Consider the following 14,440-nt stretch of genomic DNA (forward strand, 5'->3'; position numbering starts at 1 on the left):
GGTAAGTATGGGCAGATTTCCCTGTTTTTATTGCCAGCACCTGGTTTTAATCACAGAGAACTTTCTTCATAGAAGTATTCTGCTGAAAGTTTTAGCAGTACTTAAGAGCTGGTGCTAACACTGGGTCTAGTAACTGCAGTAAGGCAGCCATTTCAGCAGAGGGGACACCCTCTTTTCAGAAGGCAAAGGATATTTCTGCATTGCCACAAACAACACTTTATGCTAAGCTGGCAAGCTCTCTGACGCAGGGATTTCTTTTCATACCTCGTTTTGTGGATTTTACTACCTGTAAAGAATATGTCTCTCTGTAATATGAACAGAAAAAATAAATTACTGTTTAGACTCAGTTTTTTTCTCTAGTAAGAGCCAGCAAATTTCCTTCCAATTCAGGTGTTTCAAAATCCTATGGAGCTGAACTTCCACTGCTATGGTTGAGTTTGTGTCCAAGTGTTATATGCACTGAAATTCCTTCAGTGGACTCCTTCACTGGAGTTGTAAGTCATTCCCAAACATTAATGCGTGTGTTTGGCAGCACAGATTTGAGGTGTGGGGGCCAATTTCAAAATTAGGTACATGGGACCATCATTGATTTACCCAGGGTCAAAAGGAAAGTCTGTGAAAAAAAGAGGAATTCAACCTCTATCTGAAAAGACCCAGGCCAGAATAATTTTAATAGAGAGGCCAAGGCATGGGTTCTTTCTTTTCACTCAATCACTCAATTACTTTTGCTTCTACTGAATTTAATTTGGCATTTCTTGTGCTGGTGAGAGCCTGAAGCCTAGGAGCTTCTCATGGCTGCAAATTCGGGCTAGCCTGAGTCCTAGTACTGGATAATCAGTCTGTTTTTCTAATCCCCAAATTTCTGCTTTCAGCCAAGTCAATGTTCACAGGTTATTGCTTCTCGTCATAATTTCAGAAATCGTGTGAAGTCATGGTAAGTCTGCCCATGTGATTTGGAATTTAACACTAAAAATTTTGGAATTATGACTGTGTGTACACAGCATTCATTTGAGTTTTCAGTGCTTTTGAAGACTAGTATGCTTTTTTTATGCTAGTAACCATTAAGCACTATAATCCTTTGCCTACATCTTTCATACTACTGCCTCTCCGCTTACAAACATTGGTAAATAACTGTGGGAGTCAGCTGCTGGTAGTTTTACATTTAGGTCCCTCAGACAGCTTGCCTGAAGTTAGATGACAGCCAGAATATTGAAAAACTGCTAAATTAAAAAAAAAATACTAAAAAACAGTACTCCCTGTGTAGCTAGGTTTTAAAATTCATAAAATGAGTTTCTCAATCCCTGTAGAAGGGCAGCTATGATTTCAGTAGTGGTTTTCCTTGGTAAATATTATAACGGGCATTCTTACTGAACAATGTTATTGAAATACACATTTAAGAATGCAAAGCACATGTGCACATGGATTTGTATGTGGTTGGGGAGGCTTTCATTTGTAGTGGTTTATTTTCTATAATCCAGTAGCGTTTTCTGTGAGCAGAGAATGAGTTTGGTGTCAAACAGGTTTAAAGGAACTTCGTCTATAAGACGTGTTTTACTGAAACAGGCAATATGTTTTTACGCTTCTTTCAATTATGGCCCAAAATTTTTTTGACTGTGAATGCAATGCTTTATAAACTTGCCTCTAAAAGGAAAATGTGATCCTCCTCCAGTACATGCACACACTCACTTACAAAATGCAGTGCTTGCACTGCCAAGTTTCATTCTTAACATATAGCCACATAAATATTGCTCTCTTCACCCCTATCGTTGTGTTATAATTACGTTAGCCTATGTGGTGCAAATAGTGTTTCCAATAACAGTAAAAGAAATTTAGAAATAATAAAGCTGTCAGTGTTAACAGTGATTCTTGACAAGACTCATGTAAACCTAGCTAAAAATGGAAAAAGGTTCACTTGTCAAAAAACAGAATAATGCAAAGTTTGAGGGTTTCTATTTCCCCTGTCAGATATATTTCTTGTAATGAATTTCATGATTTTTTTTAAAGAGGGACAGTTGTTCTCCTTTATTCCTTCTCTTTTCCTCCCACCCTGCCAATCCTGAGACCAAAAATGGCCTTTTAAAATCAATTGAAGGAATCTGATACTCACTATAAAGAGCCTTCAATTCTCTTTATGGTTTAAAAATCAAGACTTTTTTTCTATGTATTTAATACAAAAATTGGAGCACTGCTATTACTTACAAAGCTTGAAAGAAAGGCACGCTCCAGTGAATTCTATATAACACACCAGTTCTTCTAGGCTTGGAAGTAATGGCAGTAGTCTGATTTTGTTTTAAATATATAAAAAGCCTCTGATTCAAAGAAAGGAGAATCTCAATACTTGACTGGCTTCTAAATAGGCATTTTGAGCCTTAACGGGCTTAACATTCTTATTTCAAAGAAAGCTGCTGAAATATAAAACCTTTTAAATACTGTATATATAACCAAATACATCAACAAATCCAAGTCAATGTATTTGGTGAAAGTGTTTGCAGGGGAATTACATGTAAACATTTTCTTTCATGAACTATGAATGCTCTGACCATAGGATGACAAATTAAAACTGCTGTGAGAAGACTTGTGGAGTCCAGTACTTAAGGTCACCTTCTTTTGGGGTGTGAAGTGACTGTGATGCTTTTGTGTGTCGGCACCTCAGAGTGTGCAGTTAGGCCTGAAACATAACCTATGCATTGCACATGAGGTCCAAATTTTGAATTGCTGTAAACTCATGTATCCTCTGTGATTTCCGTTGTGCTGCATGAGTTTATGGTAGCATGGGGCTTGACTCTAAATATCTAGCATAAAGACTTAGGATCTCCTTTAGTTTAGATATCAGTAAAGTTCTGCCTTCATGAAGGAAAATATCTGGATAAGTATATGAAGGCCATTTAAAATAATTACTTTTTCCCTTTTCATGCTTAATTGTGTATTTTGCAAGAAGGTGCATTGGTTTTAATGATGTTTGTAGGATAGCTCTCAAGAATTAAAAGCAGCATGACATTAAATTTTTCATAGTTGAAGATGTGATGCTGATGATACCAATTAGAAGATGTAAAATCTTCAGAAATATGAAGGGAAAATTTTCAGGAAGATTTCATTTGAAGGCAAAACCTGCTAAATACAGAAGGTCTATACAAATGCAAGATATAGTCCTTTGGACATCTCAATGCCAATGATATTGTTTAATGCTCTTTCAGCATGAGGAATAGCTCTTACATGTTGATTTGTTGAAAGGAGTTATAAAATTAATTTGGAAGCCAGTCAGCGGTTATTTATAACTGTTTTTTCTTTTTTCTTTTTTTAAACTACAAAAATGTAATAACTACCCAGTAGGCTTTGAAGGTTATCTAATATTCCCTGATAACAAAGCAAAATTGTTGATAAAGTTGAGAAACAAGTAGACAAAACATGAAATGTACGTTGAAGTTGATTTTAATTTTTTGTTGGTCTTACCTGATATTTTCTTGATAGTTTTAACTGTAAATGCCGGTGTATATGGGGAACTAGGTTAAAATATTTTTTGAGAGGGCAAAAATCTAATTTAAGAGCAAAACAGTATCAATAAAATGAAGAAAATGTACGGTACTTTAAAACCATGAAGATTGCAATGTACACTAATAAAGTCTTAGAACCTTAAGTTAAAGATTATCCTATCACGGACAGAAAAAAAAAAGTACCAAAAAAGCTTTCTCTCCAGTTGAAATGTAAGTTCTGGACTCAGTATTTCTTCCACAGTTGTTGACAACCTTACTAACACCTAAACCAGAATTGTTTCTGAATTTTCTGTGGTGTTAAATGTTAGCAGTACCTTCGTGAGTTACAGAGGAAGCACAGAACAAAAATTTTACATGCCAATTGCAAAGGAAGAAGGAAATAGTTACACTCTTATTCAGCTCATGAGAAAGACTTAAAATGCAATTGGGTTTATGAATGTTATTATAATTTTTTTTACTTTCCCCATCTTTATATTAGAAATTCAGTTGTGTTTTCCACATTTTTCTGGATACGTTCAAGTGAATATGGACAGACTTGTAATATTTGGGATCACAGGATGGAGAATTTTGCAAGAAAACTGCATGAACTGCTTGCTGCTTTTTTCTCCATAACTTTACGGAAGGAAGATTTGAACCATATTGGACTTTTTTATCAAAGATAACTTAAAAGTTTTCAGTAGAATAAAAAATGTAAGATTAGCACTAAATTCTGAACAAGTAATGTTGTATTGCAGTATATTTCCCAAAGTATGTAATTTATGGCTTTTGACACGTGTTGTGCCAACAGGAGTGTGCAGCGCATCTTCTGTGGGAATATCCCAAGGAACAGCCACTATGGACTAATTTTAAAACTTGGAGGAAGGCTGCTTTTATGATGAGTTATTGGACGGAGTTTTGAGTCAGCAGCAACTTGATTTAATATTACTTGATCCTGTGAAATTTTCATAGATTTTAAGACGAGGGCAGCAGAGGGGGCAGCCTCATTATTTCTCCTTGCAACATTCATCGAAACATAGCAGCATTTTGAAGTTGTGGGTTAATTGTTTGGCTTAAAGTGTAATTTATTTTTCATTGCTGAATTAGCAATACTTAGGCATATTATTCATGCTTTAGTAGAGAAAGCAGATTAGTTAAACTCCAGAAATTGAATTCTTAAAGGTTACATTTTGAAAACAAATGCGTATGAGAGAGAAGGCAAACTATAACAAGACATAGGTTGTCATTACACGAATTAAGCATGTTTGTATTACTCTTGAAATTATTGACATTAGACATTAGACCATGCTTGCGGGGATATTTTTTAATAGTGTTTGATAGTCACTATGCTCAGACTGTATTTCTCCTTTCCCATCCTGAAGCCACTTGAGTTTGTGTCTCGGTTCCACGCCTGTGGAAGATCCCAGAATGGGAACTTCACCAATGTAAAAATTAGGAAAGTTTGGGCTAACGGTTTCTTCTCCACTGAGGTACTCAAACAGAAACATGGCCTGAATAAATAGATTAGTAAGAGATCAAGTTCTAATTATGCTTGCTTTTGTAAGCGTGAGGAATTGCAGGCTACAATTCCCCAGATAAACTGTACTGTTGCTCCCTCTATTTAAGCCAATGAATAAAGTGAATTTATTAATATTTATTGGAATTACATACAGGCTTAGAGACAGATGTATGCAGCAAAGTACCTGTTGGAACTTGGAAATATTTAACCCATCATAGCTCTACAAATGATTATTTATAAAAAGTCCACATGACAGCAGTGCAGTTACTGTGCAGTTTCTCTCCTTCCCAAGTCAATTCTGTCTCAGCAGTATAATGCAGATAATAATGCTGAATAGTATGTCAGATATTTAGGTCAGTGCGTATTAGTAACATGAAAGTTCACCTCCTCCTCAGTTTTGTTAAAATGCTATGATCGTTTTCAATACTGCAGCCTATCGCCATGATCTAAGAGCAGAAGAATACAAATAGTTGGTGTACATCACATGGTCATGGTCTTGCATTACTATAGTTTCACATGGGAATCATGGAATGCGACTGGTTACCAAAATGCTGGACTCTCACAGAAACTGCTGCTTTTTATTATGATTATTTTAAGGTGATAGTTTGTTTTGCTGTGACCAGAGCAAGACTTTTTTTCATGTGAGGGCTTGTGGTCAAACTATATACTTAAAGGACATTTATACGACAAGTCCGTATAGAGCAGTGATCTTGCAGTGGAGCATCCCCATGTGCAGTGTCACCGCACTGAAGAATGAGACAACTTGCATGACTTCGACATTAAGCAGTAAGTTCCCATGAGTTTCCTGGACAGCTAACACAAATTAACTCATGTCTTTTGGAAGTCATGGCTATTCAACATTACTCTGGAGTTTCTTTTGTCCTTCTGTCATCTCCCTCCCTTGACACTATTTTACCAGAGAGTGCCCTTTCCCCATTTTACATAGGGCAGCATTTGTTGGCAGAGAGTCTGATAGTGCTTTTCGTGAATTCAAAGGAATTCCACTGTAATGACGTTTGTCTTGAATGGTAGATGCTGAAATTAACTCTGAAAGAAGCTTGAGTATCCCAAAACATGACTTTTTTATTGTATACCAGGACGACCTGATATTTTAATGCCTTCTTTGAATTGTGTCTGCAGTATCATTTGTAATAACTCTTTATATTGAAATTATTGAGAAAACTCTGCAATATATTTATAATATGCTGCTGTTTTGAAAAAACATACCTGTGCTTTTCTGCTTGGAGTATAATAATAATGAATACATATTTTTACCAGAGATAATGAGCCAATAGCTGGAAGCCCTGGATGCCCGTGGTCTTTTGTCATATGATTCTTTTGTATTTAACACGTAGATTTAACATGACATCAGGATATCATACCAATATTGTTGTTACAAAGCGACATTACTGACTTGTAGTCAGCAGGTTGTTCTGAGGTTTCATATTGGTGCTTAAGTTCTTGCTGCTGTAGAGCACTTGCTGTCTTGAGCATAGCTGTGAATTGAAACTGCCTGGAAGCGCAGGCGTTGAACCAAGGAAGAGAGAAAAACTTCCTTCAGGTTTATGTATTTTGTCATGTGGGGACTCAGAAAAGTTACTTCTAGGAAAGCTCATTGTGAAGAATTTCTTTCATAGCCGGTAGGTGAGCCAAGGAGGCAGGTCTTAGACTGCTCTTAAGACTTTTCTTTAAGTTGAGGAAAATGTAATGTTCCCATAGAAATAACTCATTTCCCATATGGGGTGAAAACGAAGTGCTTGGTTGTGCCTATATTAGCATTTAACTTGTTGTTAATATAGTGTTTCCTATAAGCTGACCCAGCTATAGGATGATCTCTGTGCTAAGCTATCATTTTCCTTCTGAAGCTTGACATGCACTGCTCGCCCTGGTTCACTCTTATAAGAGCAAGAGCAGAATCACCTAACACCAGCATCCTTTTTCTTTTTTTTCCTTTCTTTCTTTTTTTTTTAAGAACCAGGCCCTTAGCCCTCTTTTCACTTTGCTTCCATTAGTAGCAAATCCCCCTTGTCCTTTTTAATTTTTAATTACCATTGTCTGTTCACCTTTGTTTTACCCATGACATCTTCAATTTAAACAGTATCAGAGAGGTTGATGTGAACAGTTTTCTTTTCAGCTTAAGTGACTGCAGCTCGTTTAGTTGTTAATTATGCAGGGAGGTTTGCATGGCTGCGGCTGGTAATTTGAATATGCTCCCAATGTCAGGTCTGTGTCTGGGCGGCTGAGCTTGTAAAAGGATTATGATGTATATATGGTTCATGGCTAAGAGGGCTAATGAAAGTACCTCATTTAATCAAACACAATTAATTAAATGAACTTATGATATTAACCCATCTTTCCGTGCATGTATAATTTATATTAATTGATCTGCTGCATTGAAGTTGACCAATCAGGTAGGCTACTGACAGCCTAAGGAAGAAGGAAGTACCATTAGCATTAGTTTGATGCAAACCATAATTGATGGGTCAGTGTGTTTTAGGGATGTAGCAAAAGCTTTGTTAATTGTCATAAGAAGTTCAAATTGATTGTGTCTGCATTAGTACATAAATTTAAATTGATTAATGTTTTGTTCTAAAATTAATGTCTATACTACATGGGTGATACAATGCTTTATTTATTGGATTCATTAATGCAGTCTCAGGAAAAATAGTGTTGAAGTTAGGTAAGCGGGAGTAGATCGTTAAGGATGAGTTCAGTGGAGCCATGTGGGAGACAGCGTTCCCACACGGAGCCTGAGCCCGCCTGCGCCGAAATGGCCGAGTGTGAAACACTGTCCTGAGACCCAGGAGGCTGATATTTAATTAAAGCTTTTTTAAAGACATTAATGACATGAGGAGGGGGAAAAAAAAAAGAAAAAAAAAAAAAGGAAAGAAAAACGCTAACATCTCTTAAATATAGGAAATGCTAAGAAGAAATATGAAGAAATACTAGAGCTGTCTGGTCATCTTATGTGTAGTTAAGTATCTCTCTAGCTTAGATCAGCATTGTCCCCAACACATTTCCTGTAAACCTGTTTCGTACAAGTGCTGCAGCCAGCTTGTACTGTGTCTTCAGCCGAACAGGAAACTGAAATTACACCACAGCAGGCTTGTTACACAATCATTTTGTCTGTCTCTCTTCTGTGTTTGCCAGCATAAGGAAATACGGTAGGTATTTCATGTTTGACAGTCCCTCTGTTTTAATAAGTATTTGCATGGCACGTGTTTGATTCTTGTGCTATAGCAAAGGATGCTTTGGCATGTTTTATGGCACTGGAAGTTAAATATAGTTTGTCCTTCTTATGCTAGCTTATTACACCACCTTATATTTCAGTTTGCTTCACTTCTGACATGAAGTTTTAAAGGAACAAAGAAGAGTAGAAGATCCACTGAGAAGTCACTTCAATTCATTTATAACCCTTCTTTTTTCTTACCAAAGGAAACTTAACATCTGTTTCTTATAAACTGATTTAAATAGAAAATGTGTAATGCATCCTTTTACCAAATGGTTCTTTCTTTTATTGGAGGAATAAAGCAGTTTGACTGTTCTGCTTTTACTACAGTGCATTCATGCTTTTAGAAATGGGACATCTCCACTTTCACGAGGACGCAGTCTGAGCTTCGCACAGTAGAGAGGAGATTACATATCTTTCTCCACTGTCTTATAGAAGTATGGTATACAATATATTATTTACAGAGTTCCCTGGTTCTATAATGCTTGGATTATATTCAAATATCACTCCATGTGGTGGCACTAGCGAGTAGCAAACATCGTAATTGGTTCCTGGAGCACAACTCCTTTTCCTTTTAACTTTTTGAGATTGTGTTAATGGATGCCTTGCACTTGTTTTCTATTGCCAGATTTTAAGGACAGCAATTCAAAGCTAAGTCATATTGTTCTGAGGCAATCGTGATGAAGTGATGAGTTTTGTCATGTGCAGCAACGTCGGCAATACTTTTGACAGTTTGGGCAAATTAAGTTCTTATTACTTGTTTAAATTATGTTTAGTGTTCCTCTTTTTTTTTTTTTTTTTTTGCCAGCTTTATAACTGCAGTGTATACTATATAAGTAAAGATACACATGCAGACAGTTCTCATATTTCAGGTGAAAAAAAGAGACAGCGCTGTAAATTTTCCTGTTTTGTTTACACCTTTGTTTCAACTCCTCCACAGTATTACAGTTAATTACTACCAAAAGGAATGTGCTCTTCAGTGTTCTGGTTTCCCAGCAGAGTGGCTTTTTGCTTTGCAAAGATTTTACACTAATAACGCATGAATATTTGACCCAGAGCCAACAGCAAGTGAAAAAGACTCGTGCTGCGTAGAGAAAGGTACGAACAGCTCTCTTCTGCACTCTAAGAGTAAAGGAAATGGAAAATAAAATAGAGAAAACATACTGCTTAAATAACATGAAAAACTGAAAAGTGGTCTCAGTGCTACCACATGATGCACTGGAAAAGAAAAACACTGACTGCAGGCATCTTGTGCCAGAGCAGAGTGAAAATGAGCACCTTGGGAGTCACTGTCTTAAATTAAGATACTTTTCTGTCATTTTTCCAAAGTCAGAAAGGTAAAAAGAAAAAGATGTGTGCCTTGTTCGTGTGTGTATTGGGAGGGTGGGAGGGAGCACGCGTGTGCGCCTGTGGAGCAAAGCAGGAGGGGGGGCCTTGGCTTTACAGCAACAATGCTGCTTTTGCTTCGCAGCCTGTGTATGGGTCACAGACATTCCAAGAATTATTGTTTAAAAAATAAGTAACTATGAGAAGAATACAGTGTCACTGGGAGTAATTGTTTTGTTAATTGTGTTCCGGTTTAGGTGGCAGCCAGAGCTGTGCTCTTTGCTAAAGATAGTATTATGGGGACTAAAGTGCGGGTGAGGTGGCAGAGCATGTAACTGGCTGCTTTTCGAAATGTTGGCAGTGAACCCAGGGTGGCAGAGCAGTTGCTATCACAAAAACATGTTGGAAACAAGAGCAGAGAGAGATGAGTATGAAGCAAGGAGGGAACTGGCCATATCCTTATCAGGTCTTGCCATCGGGTCCGCTCCTTGTTTTGCCATTGCGAGTGGGGAGAATGTCAATTCTCGACTAACGGTGGGGAGAAAAAGCTTTGGGCATGGTTGCGGTGCCTGTGGCCAGTGGGTTCCTTGTGGATTATTCTCTCTCTCTGAAACTGTGAAAATCCATGAACTGAGCTGGCCATCCTCACCTCCAACTCAACGGTTCTGCCATCAGTAGGTGTCACTGCAGCCAGTCAGAAATACCAGCGAGCACAGGAAGGGAGACATTCACCTAGCCATAAAAAAGCGAATCAACACAGCGAAAAAGTACTGCCTCTCCAGCACACAATAAAATTTATGTAATAATTTGGAGGCTTAAATATAGAAAATAAATCAATACAGCTCTACTAAAAAGCTTGTCACTTAGTGGAAAAAAATCTCTTCCCCATTACCTCCCAGAAGGCTTGTGCTGGGATTTGTAGATAGGGTAGCATAAATATTTAACTTAGCTAAATCAAGAAAAGAAGCAGTTATTTAAAAAACTAATAAAATTATTTGTATGTAATGCAAAGGGGTGTGTGTGTGTGTATCGCCCGTACAGAATTAAAATTAAAATGACACTGTCATCACAACAGAAAATGTTTCTTAATCTCTTAGCTAATGAAGGCTACAATTTAAGGTTGCAGTCATAAAAAATACCAGAAATGATTAGGTATTAGTAGGAAAATATTAGGCATTGAAATATTTAGTCACAGAACAGCAACATACTCTCTGAACTTTCACAACCCGAGAGCTGCCCTATCTAAAACTGAAAATGTTACATCACAGTAAATCAAGACGAAAGTGGTGCATTACCATTAGTAAAATAAAAGAATTTTAATTGACTCCACACAAAAAAAAGTACCATAGGGGAAAGGATCTAACACATTCAATGGCAATATTAAATATTTTTTCAGAGTTTATCTTTTAATAATTGAAAATTCTTAACATTAGTATCAAAACGATGAAACACTTCTCCAAAACCACATAATGTATTTCCTCAAATACCAGCCAACCTCCCAAGTTATCTTTGCATTATCATTTCAGTAATATAAATATAACAGGAAAATAATGATCAGAATTAAAAATGGAAAATTAAATTTAAGCATCCTAAAGTTCCAGTTGTTATACCAGGAGCAGGTTCTGAAATAATGTAAGGTTAGCTTCTGTTCAGTTGTTTTGGGCTATGCATCTAAAAAGTCAGTCCGTGCTTAGCCGACTGCTAGCATTTTACAAAGCATACTGTTATATTTAAATTCTTCCAGAGTTGGTTTATTTTTGCACAGAAAATAAAATGAGATCTCTTTGATTTAGAACTGACTGTTCAGTCTGTATACTACAAGAAAGATTCCAAATTTTTCATTTCTAAAACACAAAATTGGGATGGGAAAGGAAGAATAAAGTTAAATCTGATAATGTAATATGGCATTTATTTGTACTGCCTTTTACTGTTCTTTTGAGATGCACTAGTACAGTTATGCAGAAAAAGCCAGGATTGTTTGGCAGAGACGCAGGTCCTCTGCACAGAGAAGATGGCAAAACCTTAATTAATTAGAATGATTTATTTCAGGGGATGGAAATGAAGTAGTTAGGTTAGTGTTTAATGTTCTCTAATATGAAAATTTTAGATCAACTTCTGAGTCTTATGTAATAAGACTTTAATCAGGCAAATCACTGACAATAATCAGATAACTAAAATTAGTTCTTTCTCTCAGTATCTCTTACTTCCTTTAGGACTCCGTCATTCTCCTGTTTGGACAGTGATTCAGCAGTTCTGATTTACCTGACTAGTACTGTATTATTATCACATATTTTCACTGAGTTATCAGAGGGCTTAACCTACAACGCTACATTTTCAGTAAGCATGTGATTACACTCTTGGGCATACACTTCAAATACACATTTGGTGTGAATTATACACAACAAAACATCTTCCCTGCAAGTGTCAACGAGTAGCTGATAACAATGTGTACATGCATATTTGTGGAAAAATGAGGATTAATGTTGTTCAGTATGGACCGGTTCTTTAAAACACAAATTAACATTTCTTTTATAAAATTAGCTAGTAAAAGAAGACATGCAAATGTTTTGCTCCTTGTGGTTTTATAAATCTAATTATAAAGCTAATCTCTGTGTGCATATTAATGGCTCCACTCTGCGTGGGGGTGAACACTACACTTTCCTCATTTCATTCATTACGGTGATTTAGGTGGTAACGCAGAAGGCTGACTCGCAGGCTGCTGCAGCTCCAGTGCCGCAACAACCAGCTGAAGTTTGTCTGTATTAATGTTTCCAGCTATCATACCTGAAGCAAAAGAGAAAGTGAGATGAAAGAGATTAGTTCTATGTCTAAAAATTGGTTATCTGTAGCGTTTCATGAAATTTGCCCCGAAGGGAAACTTCCTGGATAGTTTTCTTGTTACTTGACACAATTCAGGCAGAATCATATTTGTTCCTTTGTCATGTTACTTTAGCATGGTGTGTTGAGTAAAGTGAACAGGTGCCCTCTTGTATTGATCAGCTATCATGGCAAGGAGCTATTATTAGATTTTGAAGGGGAAAGAGAAGGGTTGAGAAATGAAGAGGAGAAAGTGGGACAGGTTATTGATGATGGTAATAACTGTGCTCACTGGTCTCCAAACACCGGCGCTGTAAAGTTGACCAGATGAGGAGATCAGTATAGATATGTTGAAGGGAAAAGACAACATGAAGAAGTATGGAGCATAGCTTCTTACCTGGCAGAGTTATTAAAGTTCATTGAAGGAAGATGAACTGTTTCAATATGTTAAACACTTGAGGCTGTTAAGAGAGAGTTGCTGTCACGGAAAGAGGCATTGTTTAGGAGGTCTCTTTTTCCTTTTTCTTTTTTCCTTGCTCCTCCTTTCCTTTCTATCATTTTTTAATTTGAGTTTGTTTCTGTTCCTGTTTAGCTGAATGCTAGATAACGGTGCAGAAATTAAAAAGCAAACGAAGGGAAAAGGGTAACCTATTCCTTTGAACAGGACCTATCGCTCATTTTATCTGAAAGCTGACTTCACGCTGTGAATCTCACAAAAGCACAGGATTAATCATCGTTAATGTATGAGTAAGAATATAGTATACATATATATCATATCGTACCACTACTTTCATCTGTTCAGTAGGATGTCTTCCTCAGCTATGGCTTTATTGTAGGCAAACCGCTGCCATATTTTAGGACCCAAGTATGCTGTTATATAGCTTGGTGTGTAATGAGATTCACTAGCCAGCAGAGACTCAAAACAGAGCAAACATGATTCAGAATATGCTACTTTAACCCAAACAGTGACTCTAACATAATTAATTTGGTGGTAATAAAAGGCAAAAATGTAATTCTGCATTCTGCTTGATAGTAAGAAGTGCACTAAATTAAGAGACAGTGAACTCTCAACAGTAAATTTTGCTTGAGGGTTAAACTCTCTGTTCTACTGAAAGGTCACCACATGATTCAATGTTTTTAATCCTTCCACAGTGTAATGACATTTTAGGGGATGTTTGCAAACATATATCAGGGTTGTCTATACAAAATCACATTTGATTTCAATGCATGGAGAAGGGATGTTTCCTGCATTGTGTATAAAGCATGTGTTAATTTAAATTCTGTCACTGGAATTTGTTTTACATATATTCTGGAAGAGAATATAAATTGGGACTGTTGAAATGTATATAGTTTCACTGCAGGCAGAAAATAATTATTACATTACTCCATTGACCACCTCCCCCCATCCAAAAATAAGTCTATCTTGTTAAGCGGTTCCTTTTAATTTTGCTGGGACTAATATGACATGCAAATTTAGGAAAAGGAAGAAACTTCCTACAAGTAACTGCATAGGCATTTAAAACAATCTAAACCTTCTGCAAGGGAAATGGAAACCCAGCCGTCTTTGGGTATGTCTACTGGGGGGCATGAACTTTGTGCAGGGATCTCCAAAATACCATCGGTGGACCTGTTATTCAGATAATCCTCTGCTGTATGGGGGACATGTAGTATGGTAGGTCTTAGCGCAGGTTTTGAAAACAACATTGACATATTAACAGGGCACTGCACCTTATCTTGTAAATCCTGCCTTCAGCAGGACTTATCACTCGGGCAGAGAACCCCACTGTTTCCAATTTGAAAAGTGTCGTTGGGACCATGCTGTCAGACAGTCACGTTCTATCTCTGATGCTCCTGATCTTGAAAGGAATCCTTCAGTTGCTCAATGGCAATATAAGAAGAATATGAGAAGTCATTCAATAGGAATACGGGAATATGATTTTTGAAGTTTTTGTCATTGTTTAGGGAAGACTTGCCTGAATTCAGTACTAGGGAGATGAAATGATGATATCAGCACTCAGATATGGGACTTTTTGTCTCGCATCTCTCTCTGTCCCTTGGCTCACCATGGAAAATGAAATGAAT

This window comes from Chroicocephalus ridibundus, chromosome 2 (genome assembly GCF_963924245.1).
Source record: "Chroicocephalus ridibundus chromosome 2, bChrRid1.1, whole genome shotgun sequence".
NCBI classification, from domain to species: Eukaryota; Metazoa; Chordata; class Aves; order Charadriiformes; family Laridae; genus Chroicocephalus; species Chroicocephalus ridibundus.